A 23,050-nucleotide genomic window follows, 5' to 3' on the forward strand; every position below is an offset into this window, starting at 1 on the left:
TAAGAGTGTCCACGAGCGAATATATGACATCGTGGATGCTATTGTCGGACCCACAGACACATTTCATGAGGAAAGTTAACGTGCACGTTATAATCAGCCCAGAAGTTTCGTCTGAATTGAACGTGTTTCTACTTTCACATGCAAATGACTTGTTGCACTTATGAATATGATAACTTTCCGGCATCAATTCTAGTAGGGTAAAACGTAATCCCGCTTTCGAAACGGTCTGTTTTGTGGCCCTGCCATTAGCTGAGGCTGTGTGTGAACAAGCCGCGGCTGCAGCCTACAGAGCGTGAGCTGCTCCATCTCACGCAGCCAGAGGCAGTTCCGCAACAACGCTTAGCTGCCCGCCAGTGCGCCTGCCTATAAATCGGCCTAATTTGCATCACAATCGGCCGATGCAGATTAATAAAAAAATGCCAAAAATCGGCCGATTAATCGGCCGGCCGATCAATTGGTCGACCTCTATTGATGAATTACACTTTTCTGAGAATAGAATATTGAAGTGGAGATCGCTAAACTGCAAGCTAACCAGTGTTTTCAGAAAGCAAGCGTGTTTATCCAGAGTGGAGAGAGCTCGCGTACACAGGGTTGCCAGGTTGACAAAGATAAGTAGCACACTTAGCAGATATTTCCGTATTGCGCAAGTGGGAAGCTCTGTTTTGGGGATTACGTCTCTTTATATCAGGCAACCCCGGTTGTGTTCCTCTGCGGCTAGATTAAACCTTGTTGTAGCCTATATATTATGTTCTATTCATTATTTTTTTAGAAACCTTGCACTTTTCTACTCTGTTTCAAACGTTGTTCTTGTTTTCAAATTAAGCACGGTCCACTGCTGCTCACGTGCCACAATATCGATACAGGAACAGCTGTATCGATACTCGTATCGTCAAATCTCTGTGACGATACATCGTCGTATCGATGTATTGAACACAGCACTAACTGACAGTTAATCTTTCCAAACTCTACTTTAATAAGACTGTTAAATTTAGTCTTTAGCAAATCTCAAAATCAGATTGAAGAAAGAGCTTTATTGCCGAGTGTGCTTGCACACTTCAATCCAGACAGTACAATCCAGACAATGGAGAGTAATATGAATCAAGCTAATTACTCTGGTCTGTAGCACACCTGAGGCCGAGCAGGTTGTGAGGAGGTTTGTCTGGCGTAAGACAATCAATGCCGCACTGTGGTGAGTTGTTGCTCATGCTGGGTTTGTTAGGTGCTCACCTCTTGCCTGATCAATGTGCTGAACAATTAAGAACATTTTAGCTTGCTCTAGCCTGTTCTTGTCTTTCCATAAAGTGCCTTTTGGTCTCAGTAATGCTCCTCAGGCTGTGTGATTGGAAAACTCTGGTCTGCACTGACAGTAAGCCCTAGTGCCATTAGCAGAGGGTCTGTGTCAAAGTGAGACATTTGAAGACTTGTTTTTATGTCAGTTTTTTTCTAATGTGATGTAATTTAGAGAGATAAGGAATAGAAACTCTGCCTGCCACTTTCTCTTTGGCTTCTGCCTGAAAATGCATTCTCTGATGTACCTCTGTAAGCTGCTGCTCTGCTCTTATATGTAGTATGCGAAAACAGCTTCGTTGTATTGGAAAGGAAAAAGGGTGGGGAAGATTAGGAAACCAGATCCAGGCCTCTGCTTCAAAGGGAGCTGAAGACCTCTCCAGAGCTTATTGATTAAAGAAGGAATGTAGTTGCCCTCGCACTACATGAGAAACACTTCAGTACAGCCAGCCTTGAAGGTACATTAGACAGCAAGCTAGCCTCACACTAATGAACACAAGGGCCATGAGCTGAATGGCACTGTTGCATAATGTGTGTTACTTCATACCACTTAAAAAGTGTGTTTTAAACATTTTAAACTGACACTGCTGTGTTTGAATAGCATCCAGTATTATAACAGAGATTGGCTATTATTTTTTACTAAGATATTATGTAATTTTTCTGTTTAAATGCCCCATCATGAATAGGCAGAACCGTCATTATTTAGTAGTAGTAGAAGTTAATGGTAATCAGGACTGAAACAACTGATCAATAAAATTGATTGTTGTCAATAATGAAAATAATCAACAACAGATTTGATTATCCAGGTTAATCGTGTTTGTGTGCTGTACCGGTCAAGTCCCTTTACAGTAGTGACTAATGCATTTTTGCATATGGACAAAACGCATATGACGTATAACAAGGACACACAGTAGGCTGTTGCGGGAAGAGTGCATGACAAAAGTTGTCCTATACATGAGAATGTAGCTATATTAAGCACTTCAAACTATTAAATAATCATACAGTTTAAGGTGGGCTTGTCCTGTCAAGTAGTCAATTTGACAGATAAGAGTGCTGTTTAAAGCATTTGAGACATGTTTTCCTCAGCACGTAACTTACAGGATGCAGAATAGCATTGTTAAATAACAGATTTAAAATTACATTTTAATAATTAAGAATATTTGGATTTTTATCCAATTAATCAATTAAACAAAGAAATAATTGGTAGATAATAATCGTTAGTTGCAGTCCTACTATTTGTCATTACATTTGTTGTTTTGTGACTTAGAGGATTAGTTCACTTCCAGAATAAAAATTTCCTGATGATTTACCCTTATTCTTCATCTGGTACAGTATAGAGCCCTTTGAAGCTGCTCTGAAACTGCAATTTGGACCTTCAGCCCGTTGGTTCCCATTGAAGTCCATTATATGAAGAAAAATTGTAATTTTGGGGAAGTCGTGGCCTAATGGTTAGAGAATGGTTAGAGAGTCGTGGCCTAATGGTTCGAACTCGTAACCCAAAAGTTGCGGGTTCGAGTCTCGTACCGGCAGGGATTGTAGTTGGGGGGAGTGAATGTACAGCGCTCTCTCCCACCTTCAATACCACGACTGAGGTGCCCTTGAGCAAGGCACCGAACCCCCAACTGCTCCCCGGGCGCCGCAGCAAAAAAAATGGCTGCCCACTGCTCCGGGTGTGTGTTCACAGTGTGTGTGTGTTCACTGCTGTGTGTGTGCACTTTGGATGGGTTAAATGCAGAGCACTAATTCCAAGTATGGGTCACCATACTTGGCCACATGTCACGTCACTAAAAAAAAAAAGGAATGTTTTCCTCAAAAACCTTCATTTCTTTTGCGACTGAAGACAGAAAGACATGAACATCTCGAATGACATGGGGGTGAATAAATTATCAGGAAATTTTTATTCTGGAAGTGAACTAATCCTGTAAATGGGTGCAAATTGTATCTTTGTTTTGAGCTATATCTTAACTGTTAACCAAGAAATATTGTGCTTTTTTGAGACCCAGGGCATTCAGTAAATACAATATTAGACATTGATTAGAAAAAATATGAATATCTGTTCAAATAATCTCTTGGGAAACTATGAATGTCTGTGTATCAAATTCAAAAATCTAATCTTGTTAAAGTGCTTTTTTTCTGAGATGCCATATCTCATGTAGTTTGGATTGTATACTGCACATTTTGGCTTGTGCAGTAGGTCATCATGAGTATGCAAGTATGCCTCCTTACTATTCTGTGCTCAATGTTTGTGGATGCAGGCACTGGTGTGAGCTTTCTGTGGAGTTTGTGTGAGGTGGAGAGTGATAAAGCAGTGATGGGGAAGAGATGAGAGCGCTGTATTCAAGCCACAGATATTTACTCTCTGATTAGCTGATTTGTTGTGCTGAAGTGAGTGAGTAGAGGACCCCGTCATTTAAGAAGCTTCTGTAATTGTCGCCTCTGCAAACACTTATTTTGCCTGACGGCTTGAAATGTTGTTTGCTAGTTCTCTCTCCCTTTTCTTGCTTGTTTTTTCTACTCTCAGAAAGGTACAGAATCTGACTTGGTAAATAATTAAATATGCAGAAGCCTCAGCCTCTCTTCCATACACTTCCTAAGTAGGTCACCATGACTCATTTTTTTGCGCTTCACATACTCACGGATTTCTCCACTCAGCGGCTCCTCAAATTTATGGGAGACAAAAAGAGCATGCTCATATGATATACCACAGCCTGTGTCCTCCCAGTAGGGCTGTGCAAAAAATGACAAGCTACACAAAATCACGTTCAAAATCGGCAATGAATCGCCTGCGATTTTGAACGCGATTTTGTGTAGCTTATCAGTGATCTATGGCTCTGTGTAGTAAATGCCGCTCCATCTGAAAGCACGTGCTGGAGATTTACTACTAATCACTAATCACTAATCACTACTACTAATCACTTTACTGACGAGATTCGCATGAAAATCGCATTCGATTTTTTGCCCAGCCCTACCTCCCAGAGATGTTTTTATAAATTGCTTGTATTTATACATATGCCATATTTAATATGGTACGACTGTTTCTTAGTGCCTTCTTAAGATACGGCATACATATCTCTGAAGTTTAGAAGAGGGATCCAGTCATCTGTGGTTCAATTGAGGAATTGAAGCAACTAAACCTTAAGCTCCTGGCACTGATTTCACAAACAGTGCTTAATGGCAATGCGTCATCTTAATCACCTCGTTATCAAAACCAAACCTCATTCACAGTCTTTAAACATAACGTCACCCTTCCAATGCCTTTCGTTAGCTTTCTGATGAGTGGAGTTGGTATGGAAGATATTGGTTTTGCAGAATTGGGCTGATAAGAGTAATTTCATCTGGACTCAATTGGTTATGAATTGACATGTGCCTCAAGATACTTTACCAGATATTTTGAAATCAGGCCAATCCCAGTCCCCACTGATATTTCAGACTCTTTGTTTTGTTTTTGAGTTTGGACCAACAGTGTTCGTGATCTGCTGTAAATGGTCTCCAGTGAACTTGGTGTTTGGCATCATTCACTTGATTTTTTATGTTTGTATCTTTGAGCAAGACTTATTTGGCCATGTTCCTGACACCCTAGACATTAATGTCTTGGACTTCCTGCAAGTACATCTTTTACCACATCTTTGGCACTGTGGTGGTCCTCAGATGTTTACAATTAAATGCAGTGCTGATCAAATTGAATACCAAAATCTACTCAAACTGGTTAGAGAGTTGGACTTGTAACCCAAAGGTCGCTGGTCGCAAGGATTGTAGGTGGGGGGAGTGAATGTACAGTGCTCTCTTCCACCTTCATACCACGACTGAGATTAGACCCTTGAGCAATGCACCAAACACACCAACTGCTCCCTGGGCGCCGCAGCAAAAATGGCTGCCCACTGCTCCGGGTGTGTGTTCATTACTCACTGCTGTGTGTGCACTTGGATGGGTTAAATGCAGAGCATAAATTCAGAGTATGGGACACCATACTTGGCTACACATCACGTCACTTTCACTCATTTTCACTTAAACTAATATCATGATGTTCCTGATGAGGAATGTTGTGTTACTAAAGGACTTTGTGTTGTGATACCCCAAAGCTACAACTTTTAAAGACTCCTGTTTGCTAAGTGCATTTCTCTCCTGTAATAGTGTAACAGCAGCTTAGGATATTGGTTGCTGCAGGGAGGCATTGGCAGTTTCTGAACTGCTCATAGAATTTGTGTTCATAATGAGCATTTGTGTAAAGCCAGGACTGACCCTGATAGCTAATGATTATTTAGGTGATGCACAATACATCAAAATACCATATCGGTTTTGGCCAAGATTCTTTTTTTTTTACTTATCTATTTATTTTTATCTTGCCAGTATGGGATGTTTTATAATTGTGCATGCTCATTTGTGTGCTTTTACATTGTTTAACTCTGCTATCACCTGACACTTCCTTTTTTGATTTAACACTGTTTAATGTAATTTATTAAATCTCAAAATGAAAATCCATTTTTCATAATCTGTTATGTTGTAGCATTTAAAAAAATTATATTGGTTCTACAATGCAGAGTAACAATATTGGTGCATACCTATATTTTTATGACCAATATAATAGCCAATATCTATATTGTTCTGTCTTGTAAACAAAAACTGTTGCCACTTCACATGTTCAGGTGAAACAATAACAGAGGGACTGTTTAGTGTCCAGTGAAATTATACTGTTTGAATTGAATAAACTAAATGATCTCATTCCAGTGTCAGCCTAATCAGACTAAAGTGCTTTAAAAATATAGATGGCCAATAATGTCAATATATCAAGCATTTTTACATTGTTCTCAATACTTGCCTACCTGGGGGTCAGTCCTGTTTTGTCTGTAGGACTGTTTAAAATGCTGTGTAATTGTTTGTAACTATTTTGATTCCAAACTCCTCTTATTTGTGGCATGTGGAGGGCTGATTGGTCTGAGTGTGGGAAGCCAGCTCAGTTCATTCTCCACACACATGGCTGAGGATCTGCATGTGAAAGAGACCTTCTGCTCATGGAGAGAGGCGCCCTGACTCTGCTATTGTCCCCTAAAACTCGGTGGGGCCCCTCACTGCCCTTTCTCTGTTATGCAATCCTGCTCTGTGTAGCGGGAATGCGTGTGCATACTTGTGTGATAGATGGGGCCCTGGTCAGAGGGGCCGGTTTTGGGGAAAGAGGAGTGGGCGACTGCTGTCAGAGGCAGGAATTAGGGAGACCATTTAAGAAACGGCAAATTGTTGACCTACTTTGGAGAATGTTTACAAGCATGTCGTTACGTGCGGGTGCAACAGAAAGAGTCCGCTTGTTTGTGAGGGTGAGAGATTCTGATGAGTCACTTCAGCATACAGCCACGGGGCAATTAGAAGACAGACACTTATATCCCAGCTACCCTTTCACCACAGATATCCCAAGATTACAACCTCTCTCCAGAATGGAAAGGATCCATTTGGGTGTAAGGTTATCGTGCAACTGAACCAGAATCATAAATGGCAGCATTTGCAAGACATTCTGCAGGGAGACTCAAAATGGAACAACATGCAACTGGAGTTAGCACACATACGCAGTCATCTTTCTCCACTCCCAAAGCTCAATGCGCTTCATGTATTCATGAGTAGAGTCACGGTCTATTGTTGCTTCCATGTCCCTGCTGTTCCTTCTGTAAGACCAAGGGTTCTCTTTACACCACCCGGCTTTTCGCAAGTACACTAACGCATGCAATCTGGTCTGGTAAAGAAACTGTTTGGCTGTCCCTCTGGCTCCTCCATTATTCTCTCATCAGGCCTACCTGATGGTGATGCTGGGCTGCCATCTAATTCAGTGCTCATTGATATCATATTGCATGCATTTGATACCAGTCTCTCCTAGCACTTGCAGGACCAAACAGAAATTTTGGAAACCTGTATGCTGTACACATGGTATTGAAACAACAACAACTCCCTCCCTGCCTTTTTTTTGTGGGGGGATTTTGTGCTCCCTCTTCATCTAGAAATGTTTTATAGCTTCAAGTTTTTCCACCAAGTGTGGGCTGTTTGCAATGGGCTGTCTAAAGCAAATTCCAAACAGAGAGGGAGAGGGAGAATGTTGGACCGGAGCAGTGTGGACCATGGAAGCACTGCTGCGTAAGGCTTTCTGCCTGGCGTAAAGTGTGGTCTCGCTGCCAGCAGGGGAAAATGCTTATGGATTAGAGAGTTGGTCAGGGAGCCCTGAACAGAGGCTTATTTGAGCTGGAGCTCTGCTAACCTCAGTTGCGATGTGGCTGGGTCGCTTAGAGGGATGGGACAAGCCTTAAAAGCCACGATATACTCAAAACAAAGTTCTTTTTCGTTCATCGTTTAGGGGTAAAACGAAGTTCGAAATACGTGAGCAGCGGTATACTGTTTGCGAACATCCGCCCACTCTGATGAAAGCGATGTTTAAATGAATATGTAAATATTTGCTGCATGCTTTCCTCTCAGTAACAAAATAAACACAACAAAAATGAAGGGAACAGCAAGCATGTTTTATAAAAAGGCATCTGTTCATAGCAACATGGGTATGCTTGCACGAGCGCTGCAAATTAGCACTCCCGTAAAGTCACGTCACGTGTATTTACATGACACTTTATTCAATATATTGCTTAAAAGCAAGCAGCAGTATTAAACATGAAAAACAGTGTCAGTGCCTCATTTCATCAAAAGCAAAACTTAATTTGCCACTATAAAGCGGCTCTTCACTACGTTCGTGTTTTTACCCGCGGACATCTCACATCCAAGGACTCGACAGGCGAAATGAGCCGAGAGAAGAGTTCCGCGTGAAAGAAGGCGGAGCCTCAGCGCACACCTCCTATGACGTAACCGTCATGGACCAATGGTAGTACGAAGGTGTTTTGCAGCCGGAACAAACTTTTCCGGAAAGTTTGCTTTGGCAAGCCATTTCGAACTCCCAAAATGAACACAAAACAGACTTGGTTTTGGCCGGATTTTGTTTGAAATGACGTCACATCAGTTCGTTCTTCGATTTCACTTGAAGTATATCGAGGGGCCTTAATTGCCTAAATAGCATGCATCTGCTTGATTCTAATGTCTGAAGGTGTTGAATGGCTTTGATGCACCCTGGGATGGCATTATAGAACAAACCCACTTTAGCTGTGCCTGGCTCTTATTTACTAGGCTTGATGTAAAAAAAAATTGTTGCACATGAGTCTTCACAACTGATGCATGTTGTTTGCTCTGTGTCTGCATTGTCTTTGAAAGACACGTTGTTGCTGAGGTTCTAAGGCTCAGCTAACATGTCAAATCTTGTCCCTTTTCAGTTAAATGTCATATTTTGTTTTTAGTTGACATTATGCAAACCTACTGTGTTTGATTACTTTAGTAGGGCACCATCAGTTCTGCAATGCGGAAGACATAATTTGAATTGCTGAATTCAGTCATTAAAATGGAATTACCTGAAATTAACACAGAATTTCACAGAATATCAATGAAATTAATCAAAACTAGTGTTACACAAATCTTGAATTAAAATATATCCATACTGTCTAGTGTGATTTACTGTTAGCTTATTAGCAGGGTGCTTATTAAAAATTTCCAAATAATTTCGGATATCAGCGTGTCTGTTATTCAGGTAATCACATCATGCTTATTTTATTTATACTCTGACGCTATATTGTACATCACGTCATTTAAGTAGCAGTGCAGTGTTTTTTTGTTTGCTGTGTAGCTCTGTATTGAAGCACTTAATTTGATGTTCATGTTATGTTCTGAATAATTGTTATGTTTTGATTATTATGATTAATTTAAATTATGAACTGTACGAGGTTGTTGTGCCATTGGTTCTGTAGGACAGACTATAAATGTTTGTTTAATGAATATTAACCTATTGCATATCACTTCAGTGTTTCCCACATACTTACACTCTATGTGTGGCGGCACTTCCCCTGGGGGAAATATATATGTATATAATGTAAATATAAAAAACAGCAGACGGGCTTATTGAAAGTGCAAATTAATTCTCTGCCAGCAGGAGGCGCTTTAAGAGCGGCAGAAATAGCGGTTTCCCCGGTAACGGCTGTACACAAAACAGCGCTGCGCTCATGAACGCTGCTTTATCAGGCATTATAGGAAAGATTAAATGAAAATTACATCAAAACTTTTCTGAAGACAATCGGTTCCCTTCTAAAAAGATACATTCATATAAAAACACCCATGCCGCGTTTTGACTTTGAACCGTGCAGAGCTCATGTTTATTCAATGAAGTCAAAGCATTTTGGAAAATCTATTTGTGGCGGTCAGTGTTGATATTGTGGCGGGCCGCCACAAATAAGTCAATGTATGGGAAACCCTGCACTTTGATTATAGATGGCTGACCCCAGAGTTCATCACCTGGCTTTTTTCAAATAACTGTCACCCCTTCTACCCAGGAGGCCTTAGCTTGCCTCTACATAACAGGCTAAAGACAAAGTAGTCATTGTTACAAGAAAATGACACTCATCCATCTGTCAGAAACCTAATAAAACAAGAAAGAGTGAGCTGTGGATTTGCATCCTTAACTTGCGTTACATTGCCTCTGACTAGTTTCCCAGGATGCCCAGCATATCGGTAACCTTATCAGTATCAGCTATCGTGACATTTTTTTAACATTATCACTATCAGTCTGAATAGGATGATGCTGGAAGCAGATATCAGACCTTTTTTTTTTTCAGTATTCCCACTTTTCCATAAAAATAATCAAACTAAAAAATCTGCTACAGCAAAAAAGTGCAAAAGTGCCTGTTCACTTTTTCAGCAGCCTTGCTTCAAGTACATTTTGCCATAGGGATATTAAAGTTTGAGTTATAAGCTATAAACCAAACCAGCTGCAAGGTGAATGTCATCATTTACAAACATTAATTTGAGGCAAAAAGGAATTTCAAAATCGCACAAAAAGATAAAAAGTTAGGGGGGGGAAATGTACCTTGACAGAGGCTTGTTGCCAAAATGTTGGCAAATAAACTTAAATATGCAGTTGTACCCTTCTTTACAAAATGTAGTTTTTCACCAGGAATTCCACTGTTGAGCACTGATTACTTCAAATAAAATAAAATTAAATAAAAGCGTATACCATCCGTTAATAACCTTGTAGCTTACAGTAGGCCTGTATTTAAAATTTAGTAAGTTTTTAATTTAAAGTTTAAAACCAGTTCCCATATGAAGAAAATAATTGGCATTTTTGCTTCTGGAACTGTTGTTCTAAATACCTAGCTATTGCATTTGGATGATGTTTCCAACATTAAGACGTTAATTGAGTGTTTTTTTTTTTTTTTTTAGTGTTTTTGCACTGCATGTTTGTTTTTTTCTTCTTTCTTTCTTTCAAATTCTTGACAAGTTACAGGTTTTGTGGTGTTCAGCAGTTTTCTTGAATAATTGGAGCTTTTGGTCAGTTTCTGTCAGAGGTCATAACATTGGTGCCTGAGAAACGCACTGAATTATGAACCAATGGTCACATAATAAGCAGATTGTTTTAACATTACTTGTGCAGACTATGGGTGGGAATAACAAGGTACCTCATGATACGATACGATACACGATACATGGCTCACAATACCGATAATATCATGATACAGCAATTCTGCGATAATCAATATATTGCTAGACAATCCTATAATAATACATCAGGATGTCTGTCTAACTATGAAAACAAAACGCCTGTGAAAATGTTAAGTGCAGGATTTCTCTTTTTATTCAAAGTCCAAACTGCTGAAAGTTCTGCAAAAATGAACATTCTGTCATTATTTACGCACTCTCAAGTTGTTTTAAACCTGAATGAGTTTCTTTCTTCTGTTGAACATAAAAGTTATTTTGAAGATTGCGGTTAACCAAACAGTTGCTTGTCCCCAGTGACTTCCATAGCATTTTTTCCTATCAAAGTTAATGGGTACCCGCAACTTTTTGATTACCCACATTCAAAATATCTTCTTTTGTGTTCAAATTAATACAGTATTTGTATTAATTAATACATTAATACAGGTTTGAGAAATTAATACATGGGAGTGAGTAAATAGTCACTGAATTGCCATTTTTGGGTGAACTATCCTTTTAATGACAAGCAGCAGCATGTTTAGTACTATTTGTCTGCTGTCGCTTTAAGAGCTGCACGCATCCAATATACAGGCACTCATCCATTTTTGTTTAACTGGCAAGGCTTTAAAGCACATGCAAATAATGCAGTTCTTGCATATTGTGTACTCTTTGTTGATTTAGTTTGTCCCATCAATAGTATAAAAGCCGAAGTGGGTCCAGACTTGACTTAAACATGGCTGGGGCATCTATTATTTTAATCACACTGCTGTTCGCCATCCTGTTAAAAATCTATTTTTCTTAGGCTATTTAGCTTATGTTCACATTTCCCTCATTCATGTGTTGAGCACCACCTTTAGGAGCCATGAAGTAGCAACACTGGGAGCAGGGAAATCTTTTTAGAGCGCCTTATTTTATTAATTAAAACATAGATATTTGGCGCCAGCATATCGAGTCTCATATCGCACTAAGAAGGACAACGATACATTGCCCTATCGATATTTTGTCCAACCCCTAGTGCAGACTAGTGCATAACCTGGATAAACTTTTCTTCTGGACATGGATCAACAGCTTAATGATACAACACTCACACACAGAGGCTTGGGAAATGTTCTTGGCCTCAGCAGAGCTTAGTCAAAGCTAAACAGCAGTGCAACAAACTCTGTAAACTCTTGCTGTAAATTAAAGAGGGTGACGAAGTCTTACTGGAGCCTCTTGTAAGCACTCAGGCCTGTCGCCATTTGCCGAGAGGGAGAGAGAGGCCCAGTAAAGGGCTTTTATAGCAGCCATCACTTGTCCCCATATAGAGATGTTTACTCCACAGCATGCCACACTCATCTCTGCACCACACTGCACTCTGGCTGCCTGGGAAATGTGTTCCAGCTGATAAAAACAAGTACCCATGAACCTAAGCTGAAGGATTAGAACAGGGTCAGCTCATCCTTCACTGTAAGTCATCTTAACAACTGCCCCCTGCCTTTATTTGTACCCAGTGTGCTTTTTTGTTGTTGTTGTTGTTTAGAGGTTTTCAGAATGTTTACTACAATTCATAAACTAGTTGATAATGTAGTACATGTGTCCCAGGCATAAAATAAAAGGGAAAGCTTGATTGTTGTCCTAACCTGCCACAGACAGCACTGCAGCCACTCTGATTTGATCCCCTTCACATGTATATTAAATAGAAAAAAACAGTTTTCTTTTCATGCATCATTTTTGGCTTTATTGAGTACAGAACAGCTACAACAGAAATAGCTGTCAGTGATAAACAGCTCAAATAGATATGGTTATGGTATCATAGAAACATTTTATTTTTGGTGACTTTATCATCCACTAACCTCAGCCTCTCACTTTATTTTTCTTCTTTACCACGTCCTCTTATTCCTTTAGGAATAGTATTACGAAAGCCTCAGTGTTTTTTAACCCCTCCAGATCTCTAGCCAGGTATGCACTGATTAAACATACTGGTGTTACGAATTCAGCATCCCTGTTACTAGAAGGCACAAGTCCAAAAACACTAATTGGTGCAGCTCTACTTTGCCTAATGAGAATATTGATTAGCACGATGAGCAGCTGGCCATCTGTTGACACAGTGTGCTGGAAATACACACAATGTTCCTTTCTCAGCACTGTATCACTACAGTCACACTATAGCCACACATCAGTACTTTTTTTTTAGTTTGTAGAATAGTACTATGTCCATTTTAATTCAACTTGTGGTGTCTGCAAATATGATCATTTGGCATTTTTAATATAGTCTTGTGTCATATCTTGTATCTGATATTACTGTTTAACTGACAGTCAGCTGCTTTCAAGCACTTTTGTGATGAGCGTTCACGCCTTATTTCATTAATTTTATTCAAACAATATTGATTATAAAAAAAGTGAACTCTTAATTCATTTATTTAATATTGACTTTTCTTGAATAATTGTTTAAAAGTAAATGGGCAAATTTTTGCAAATGTAGCACTAACTGAAATACTAGGGATTCTGTGCAGTCAGAAAATGTGTATTCTGCGTACACTATCCATACTGTGTACTACAACAATAGTGCAGGTATTTATAGAGTTCTGAACATACCCTTTAAGAAGGTTATTACCGGACTAAATGTTTTGACGTGTTTCAGGCTTATTCATGTACTACTTCATCACACACACACATGCTCCATATCTCGGTGGCCAAGTATGATCAGGCAGAACGAGTACACTAGAAGGGGCACCACCCCACTAACTGTGAGACTGGCCTCTTTCATCCCCCTCCCTGATATTTAATTCATGCCACTGCTCGGGTCCAGTTTCCACTCCATAGTCTGTCTAAACCGTACCCATCAGCACCCGCCCTGTGCATGTGCAGTAATTCCTGCCATTCTGTGCCCCCACCACAGAGACGCCATCAGGGGTGCTCTGGAATAAAGGGTGGTGTTTGCTCTGCCATTTGTCTGCATGTGCATTTTTTCCCCACTCTGGGATCAGGTTCCACCCACCAACCCCCACTGTTTATACCTACTTTTCTGGCATCTCCGCCAACTGCCCTTTGTTAGCTAGGGGCCACAAACACTTCAGCACTTACGCAGCCACTGCTGACCCCAAAATTAATCAGGAGTTTAGTTCAGGTATAATTGTTGTTCTGCTATAGATTTTTTGGGGTCTATATCCACCTTTTTCCTGAACGCGGAAGTCTCGCCTGATTCATGCTTGAGCAATACTTTACGTTTCTGATCTCTGGTGTTTCTAGTCAAATTAACATATTTTATGAGCCAATAATATAGCGTTAAAAGGGTTTTAAAAAGCACATGGCGTCATAGTTTCATAGTTTACAGTGTCACAATGACAATCTTTTTGCAGTAACTCGCCTGTCATAGTGAATGAAGGTGGATGACATGAAGCGGCTGGAGGTTAGCTGCATTGAAAACAGATAAGCACGCATATCCTACATACAGCACCTGATTGGGCGAAGTTCAGGAGATTTTGTCCACAAAATGATAAGAGCACACATTATTTTAACACATAATTTTATTTCACACACAGTATTTTAACTTAAGCGGTGCAAGCCATGCTCGTTTTCTCTTGTCATTGTTTATGCAAGGCATACAGCGCCAGATACGGACAGATTTGCTGGTACGCAAATCTGTACTTTACAGGAATTCCTGAAGTTTATTGCTGTTACTGTGGCAGCCAACAACAGCACAGCTTAACCCTGTGCACATTTTTATATTTAGTTATATTGGAAAGTTTGTTTAATTCAGTCGATCTTTTTACCCCGTTTTAACATGAATTTCAATGGAGACTGGAACACGGCAGCATCCCAACTGAAGTTAGAATCCATCATGGCGGCGCTCGTCGGTTACCCAGGAAAAAGGTGGATAGTAGTTGTCAATGTTGCCTGTAAAGCTAGTTGACTAGGTTGGTCTTAAGAAAATTATTAAAACCCTGGTTTAGGGTCATGTTCACCAGACACCAAATGTAAAACCAAAAATAATAATAAAATGTTTAGGTACAAAGTGAATGCAAAGACATGTTTCGCTCTGTTCAATTTTAGGGCCCTTTGTGCTCCATGATGCAACTTTTACCATTTCATTTGATAAAACTATTGTCAAATACAAAGTGAAACTCCTTACTGCACACACAAACTCTTCACTACTTGCCAAAAACAGAAGTTGGTTTAACTAACTTTTATTATGACAGAAATACTATTGTACAGTAGAAAGAAATAACATTAACATTAATAATAATGCAGTTTATTAAAGCAGTATTTAAGGAATATCACACAATGTTTAGTCCATGTTTTAATTTAAATGTAAACCTCTGTTGTTCAGCACTGTTTGCCAAAAACATGAAAATAATTGTTAGAAATTCACTTCAGTACATTTTAAAAGATTAATTTGTTAAAACTTCATTTATGCATTCATTTGATTACCTTTTTTATATAAAAATTTGTATTAAATTATAAAACACACAGTTGTATTTCCTTGGGCAACCCTCTACACACACCTTGGCAATAGAATTGCCACTGGCTAGTAAGTTTTTTTAATTTGCTCGCCAGACTGATGCACTATATACAGGGCTTGAATTTTGTCGCGGGATTGTGCATTATTCTACTGATTCCCGCAATTTCTGCACTTGTAACGCGGGAAATTCCCGCAAATATTTCAGCATGAAAGACGCTCGGGACAGATGACTGAATGTATCATTTTTATGTTGTGTCAAAATGCCCGTCTTGATGAATATTCACGTAAACAGTCGATTTATACTAAACATTGTCGGTATATAGGCTATTAAGTGAATGTAAACAGTTGAGAAACAAAACTTATGTAACAGTTAGATCCGTGAATGAGGTCTTAAAGAGACAGCAACCTAAATAAACCTGCTGCTGTCTGTTTATTTATACATTGAAGACTAACCAGTGTTATTTTAAAGTTAAATAGATTATTTAATTTCTGTGGTATTTCTGTACCTGAATATTACTGTTTTACCTACCTGAAAAGGTAATTAACAGTTCATTTTAGTTGTATCTTGTTTTTGTATTTGTTTGTGCAATTGCTTGTCATTTATATGTTCTTATTTTATTACTGACTGTTTACTTGTCTTTTTTAGTTAAAATAAATTTAATTCAGAGTTTGAAATCAAAGTTCTTTTTAGGAATCTTCCTCAAAATACAAATATGAATCAACATTGTAAAACACTAATACACTGGGTGACGAAACATTTAGGTTGGATGATTGTAGTTTAAAAATGTCAAAAAAAATACCCTAACTCCCCCTTCAAATTAAAAAAAAATCCCCCCCATAAGAGCCACCTAAAGGGGGAATTCCAAATGAACTTCATTATTTTGACAGGAAAATACAACAAAGAATATTGTTTAAATGTAGCACTTCAGTTCTGCATGGTATGTAAGAGTCTCTCTCTCTCTCTCTCTCTCTCTCTCTCTCTCTCTCTCTTTCTTTGCATGTGTGTGAGAAACAGTGCTCTCAGCAAAGCAACGGCAAGTTGTGCGCCTTCACACTAGAGTTTACGGTACGTCAAATACAGGTGCGCTGCGCATCCATTGAGATTAATTGAAAAATAGCTTGATGGAGAGTGAAATTCTGAAGCGCTCTGTCAGTGTTCGGCGAGTGCAAATATATCTGTGCTAAACTCATTCTTATCCTTCCAAATCACACACTGGTGAGTAAATTCTAAGAATTTATTAGCCAATGGCTATTGTTAGACATCATTTAGTCACCCAGAGTGAAGATTTAGTTGCATATGCGAGTAATTTAGTCGCATTGTAAAGGGTTGTTGAGCCAAATCCTGCAGCCCTATTTAGTTTTCTCAGTAATGGTCTTGAAGTTGTTGAAGGCAAACCAAAAGCAGCTTTTTGAATGGGTTAATTTTAGAAATTATAAAGTCCTCAGAGGCTTTTAGCATACTGACAGTCTAGCTGTTATTGTTATCACACCAAGTACTTTACTTTTAGTCATTTAGCAGACGCTTTTATCCAAAGCGACTTACAAATAAGAAAAAGTAATTAAAACTAAAAGCTAAAACTCTATAAATACTATATATATATATACACACACATTTAAGAAAATAAAAGAAATTAATTCTACAACTGTAACTAAAATAGATAACTAATACAAATCAAAGTACATTAGTTCATCAGTAATCCTAAAAAAATAACACTGAGGCAAACACACATGCTAAAATAACAACAACTTACTGACACATAGTAAGAAATAGTTTATAAAAAACTGAAACAGAAGTGGAAAGAGGAGAGATAAAAAGCGATACTAAGTAACTTAATAGTTGTCCCTACTGTTTGACTAGTCAGTCTGTTCTTCATGAAGTCATGTGACTTAGCTTAAGTGCATGGCAACGCAGTCCTCCTTACAACCTTTCGATTCAGAGGGCCTGCAGTGTTAGATAAAGGAGGTGTGTGTGTTTAGACTGCAGTGCTCAAGTGATTGGTTGTTTGGTAGTCTTTGTGTTGAAGTGTGACCGTGGTGCCTGCGGCCCAGCCTCAGGGTACAGATGACTAGGCTCTCTTGACACATCTGGGCTCTCTGCTGTCTCTCTTATGTGCCCTGCAGTTATCACATCCAGCGGCTTTCACTTGAACAACTCTCGCCTGGACGTCTTTTGGTTTCCATTCCTTTTTTTCCACCAGGAGATGTGACATAAATCAAGGTCAAGGTTTTGGTAGTTCTTAATAAGCTTTTGAGTCATGTTAATGCAGTAGCATGCCAGTTAACCAAGGGCATCAGCTCTCTATGGTGTTTTTCTTAGAGTTTCCGAGTCAATAATAGGGCTGCAACTAACGATTATTTTGATAATCGATTAGTTGGCCGATTATTTTTCCCGATTAATTGATTATTGCCCAATTTTCTTTGTTTTGACAAAAAACACACTATTCCACATTCTGCCCAATGTCCAACAACAAAACAAACGTGCCAACTGAATGCTATGAAAACATACAGTGCTTAATTTATTAGACCACCTGTCATAATAAAGAGAAAAAACAAATATATTAGGAATCTGTCAAAGAAAAAAATTAAATCTAAAAATCTTATTGTCATTTATGGGCAAATAACAAACTGAAACAAATAAATAGTATTTATTCACATAATAACAAAAATGGCCTCCTATGCCTTTCACAACAGCTTGCATTCTTGCTGGCATTGTTTAGGTACTTTTTGACTCTAATTGGGCATCTGGAAAAAAACACTAAAGTGCTTGCCTATTTTTTCTCTCTTTCTTTAATTGACAACAGCAATAATCACATTAGAAATAGCCTACTACTGTTACTAAAGAGCTTACACAAATTGGAGGACTAACCTATACAGAAAGCTAAAAAATTATTTTGGTAATCACCAATACTGTTAGTTTAGAGCAGCAGTGGCACAAACTTTACATAATTTGTTAAAAACCTTATATAAATTTGTTAAGCACTGTATAGTGAATATAGTTTAAATCTCTACATTAAAAATTTAAATAATAATAAAGATGATAAAGACAAATAAAATCACAAACTCAGTGGTAACCAATAGGTGAGAGTAATGTTGTGCAGGAACACACGTTCACTTTGACCACAATCACGTCTTACTGTCATTTCTTTCTGTTATCAGTTCCTACTCTCATAAAATGCGTGCACTACATGTTGACTTTTAAACCTAAATTTAACGTTCAACAACAGATATTTCAGCACAATGAATGTTTTGCGCTGCATATTATTTGTCTCCATCTGTTCGCGTGCATGCGCCCGCCGCACCAGCGCTCATTCAGATTTAAACTTAACGCAGACTGTCAGGACGGGCCTTTATGCAAGAATGGAATTTGTGACATGTACAGTTAAGGATATGACCGTAAACTGAAAGTTTTTGCTCTGAGGATGCACACGCATCTGTCAAACTGCCTGATAGGGCAAGCCGTTACGATAATGTATTAAGTTAGTTTAAAGCTTAAAATAAATAATTCTCATGTTTTGGGCATCTTGGTTCACGTACTTCTCCCGCAGCATCTCATTCTGTTTCCTCCACTATTTTTAGATGCATTTTGTAATTCAGTGCTGTAATTTGACGCGACCGGCTGAAGTTGGATGTGCACTGTGGGCAGACCCGACTAATCGATAACGAGAATCGTTGTCGATTATTTTCATTATCGATAATAATCGATTTTATCGATTAGTTGTTGCAGCCCTAATCAATAAGCAATAAATCTTAGCAATAAATCAAAATTTATCACCAAGGCAGTGGTTCTCAACCTATTTGACTGCAAGGCCCCTACTGTCCACAACAAAAATTTTAAGGCCCTGTGACTTTTCCAGTTTTTCGAAAATATACTGGAGGAGGAGTAAAAACACGGATTTTTAAAAATGCTCAGATAATATCTACCCAGTAAAGTGGCATAACTATAAAAATGTAAATATATTATAAAATGTCCATAAGATTTTATTAGTTTACATGACCAGGGCTTGACAATAAGGACTGCCCGATAACCCGGGGCCAGCGTGAAAGACGTTTGGGACAGTTGGCGGATATGTCACTGGCCCGATCGGGGCACTCCTGCATCGTTACGAAAGTTTATCATTTGCATGTTCTTTAAGCCTCACCAATTTAAACATTCAAGTGGTTTTAAAACATTCTAGGGCACGAAGACGCCAATGACAAGTACAGTTCTCATGTGCTGTGTTCTGTGTGTGCTGCGCGCACATAGAGAGGCGCAGGCGCATCTCAAACTATGCACAAACACCGAATGGGATTCTCTTTTGCATGTTCTTGCGTTTAAACAGAAAAATGCACCTTGCCAATTTGATCATGCAAGAGATTTTAAACGGTCGGTTGTCTTAAGTGAACTTGGATGTGTATCATTATATTTGATCATGCATTGTCTCTTAAAGTGACTGCACCTAATTTACCTGCTGCTGTCGGTGTCCTTAATGTTAATCCAAGAAAAAAAGAAAGAAATCAGTCACTGCTCTTGACTAAATAACTTTTGTAGCTTTAGCAATGAATAATCTATATTTATTTTATACAGTAAAGAATATTCAATGTTATTTTACATTTGTTTATTAATTTCTGTACCTGAACACATACAAACCCAAAAACCTAAAACATCATTCTCTGTTCTATTTATTTATTATGTGCTATTGCTTGTAATTTGTTCATTTGTTCTTATTTGCCATCTGTTCACTTGTCTTTAATAATGTTTGAACTTTATTTTGTTAGGCTAGTAGCTTTTGCTGTGAAATTGGAATTGAGAATTGTAAATTGTAACTGATTTTAACTGAAATTTATTTATACATTTTGGCATCATATATATGGGTAAAAGACTAAAAAGGGTTTAAGCATAAAAACAATAAGTGTAATACTGCTTTAAATTGTTGTTGTTTTTTCCAAAAAAAATCAAATAAAAAGTTTTCTCTTTAATTTAATTGCAATTTTGTTTTTGTTTTCTGAGCAAAAAATAAATATCATAGCCTACATTTTTGCTTGATTTACAGAAGACACACTAAAATGTAATTCAGTGTAACAATCTTGTCAGGCATATTTACAACAAAAATCAATTTATGACACATTAAAAGACTAATTACTTTCACCCCAAATATTAATTAGTTGTAATTTTACATTTTTAAAATTTGCCACTATCCTAGGATTTGCCCATTTGTCAGTAAGAATTTTTTACTCATTTAAAACACAATAAAATTGTACACGTCAGAATAAGCATGTTGTTTGAATTTTTACATAAATATTGTGTTACACTTAATGACAATGTAACATTATTTCAACCAAATTTTGACATTTTATTCTCCAAAAACTTATTTGAAACCTTAAAAGTAGACACTTTACTTACATTTAATGTGCTTTCTATGGACATACAATAACTTTTGTAAATTTATTTTGATGCGGACATCTTAACGTCTTTGACCCATACTCATTTATTAGAATACAATTGGGTCAATTTGACATGGGTCAAAAACAATGTCAAATAACAACCACTATTTGATTTTATTTATTTATTTTTTATTTTTTTGTGGCAGGGCCAGTGAAAATGTTGGCAAGGAAAGTAAAAATTTGAACCACTGGCCCAACCGGGCCAGTAAAAAAAATAAAATGATAATCCTTAGCGTTGAACCCTAATGACTTCTCCAGATCTAGAAATCACACTTAGACACCTCATATATCCAGTTGTTAAGTGAGTATTAAAATAAGAAACTTCTTGATTTTTAATAGTTTTTTTCTTATTTTAAATAATTGTAAGTGCTCTTGAGTTTCCCTTGGAAGTTTGCTGTGGGCTTCCTGGTTGAGAACGCCTGCACTAAAGCTTGCAGTGTGAACATAGCCATTGACCTTTATACTTGTTTCTTCATTTGAATGAAATGTATTGTGTGCTATGCATAGGCCATAGTTATTAGTCCTGTTGAAATGAAATAAAGCTTTTTTTGCAATAAAATAAATATTTGGATCTAGACTGAATTCGTAGAATCTTAAGTGCAGTACTCTGAATGAAAGGTGAGGAAACATGCTGCATCCCTCCCGCCCACCCTCACATTCTCCTGAGAGCTATTGTGACATGATTTGGTTTGGCAGGGGCTGTGGTGCTGCATGGCTGCTTTGGCAGGGCTTGCATTTGTTTTTGCCGCTGTAGTGTTGTGCTTTTGGGCACACAAAAGTGTCTTGCTGGAATAGCATGCCTTGCCAGTCACTAAGTATGTGCATGGTAACTGAAATAGAAAAGTCTACAAGGTTTAGAGAAAGTTCACTGATTTCTACACCTGTTTCGGTCAAATTCAATCATTATGTTGGAATTAAAGTTGGAATTGCCTTAAATTTTCCCCCGTTATTTCCCCCATATATAAACTCCTATATTAACAACAACAAAAAAGAAAAACAGATAATAGCCAATATGGCAGTGCATAAGCTTATTTGCATAAAAATACTAGCAATTTGTTTTAATTTTATTAATTTAACTATTAATTGCTTAAAAATGTAACATTATTTAGAGAATTGTAAACTTTATGGGTATTGGTATTGACTACGTCGTTTGCACTGTGCTCTTGCATTACTTGATCTTTTTATTTTGGTGCGTCAATCTGTTGAGTTACTTAGTATAGGAAATTATGATCCGCACTCACGAGAACAATCTTCTTTTTTCTTTTATTTTACATTAATTTCTGATGGGAAAAGACACAAACGTTTCGGCTCAAAGCCTTCCTCAGTGTGTCTTTTGGTATTGACTGAAACTTTGGTATTGTCAACCTTAATGGACAATAAATTTTCTCAATTCTTGCAGGTGTGACGAAAAGTTAATTTTAGACCCTGAGTATATATGCTGGCAGGAGGGAAGTGACAAATGGCTTCATTAACTTGAGCGGTTTGTAGCTGGCTTGTCGGCCTTGTACAGGTCTCTTTATGTGTGCATGAGGGCTAGTGCGAATCTTCTCTCAGGACTAATCCTACTGCAGCCTTCTTGTCAGTGACTACGTTTACATGGACATCAGTAATCTAATTATTTACCTTATTTTAAATAAGCCAATATTATGATTATGGTGTTTACATGAGTTGCCTTTAGAATATTCCTTTCATGTTCCCGTTTTACATGTTATAGTACATAGTTCGATTAATGGCACGCATCATTACGTCCCCACGTGACGCCATCCGACGTCCCCTCCGGAATTTCACGCATAAACATATAGTTCGTCTTCATGATGATGCCATGTACAGTTTTGGGTGTTTCATTTTTAATTTTATGAAAGCTTCAAGTGCAGTTAATTATTTGTACGTGCAGACGATAGCGGTGTTGAAGCTCTTTTATTTGCCGTCAAACGGTTGACCACTTCCGTGTGTGAATCCTGTCGCAAAATGCGGCGAAAAGTCCTACATGACGGTAGGCTTGCCGCGATAGACGGTGCTGACGGTGATACCGGTGTTAAGCCGCAACACCGGTTACGTCACATGCCCACCGCGGCACCGACCCACACCGTCGTTTAGATTTTTTATAGTAATAAAAATCATTTAGTTAAGTAAAAGAACAGACACTACAATTAAAAACTGGATTTTGGATTTTGAAAAGCCTGTTGACATTTGCCGTTTATCTAAGGTGATTTTGGAAGTTTTTTTAAACATTCGTTTCTTATTTAATGGTTCCGCATTGTTTGCTGATTTTTACTTTATTTAAATTGTGTCATTTATTTATTTTATTTGACATTCGTTTTGCTAATAAACGTTCTACGTTTCTTATTTATTTGGTTATATATTATACAT

The 23,050-nt window shown here is 38.1% G+C and overlaps 1 long non-coding RNA gene across 1 annotated transcript in view; it reads left to right on the plus strand.

The window, feature by feature from the left end:
* Positions 1-23,050, plus strand: part of LOC107705323 (uncharacterized) — an 87,315-nt gene that overhangs the window by 42,306 nt on the left and 21,959 nt on the right. The gene's annotated exons all lie outside the window — the stretch shown is intronic.

This window comes from Sinocyclocheilus rhinocerous, unplaced genomic scaffold (assembly GCF_001515625.1).
Source record: "Sinocyclocheilus rhinocerous isolate Xijiao unplaced genomic scaffold, SAMN03320098_v1.1 scaffold1465, whole genome shotgun sequence".
Lineage (NCBI taxonomy): Eukaryota > Metazoa > Chordata > Actinopteri > Cypriniformes > Cyprinidae > Sinocyclocheilus > Sinocyclocheilus rhinocerous.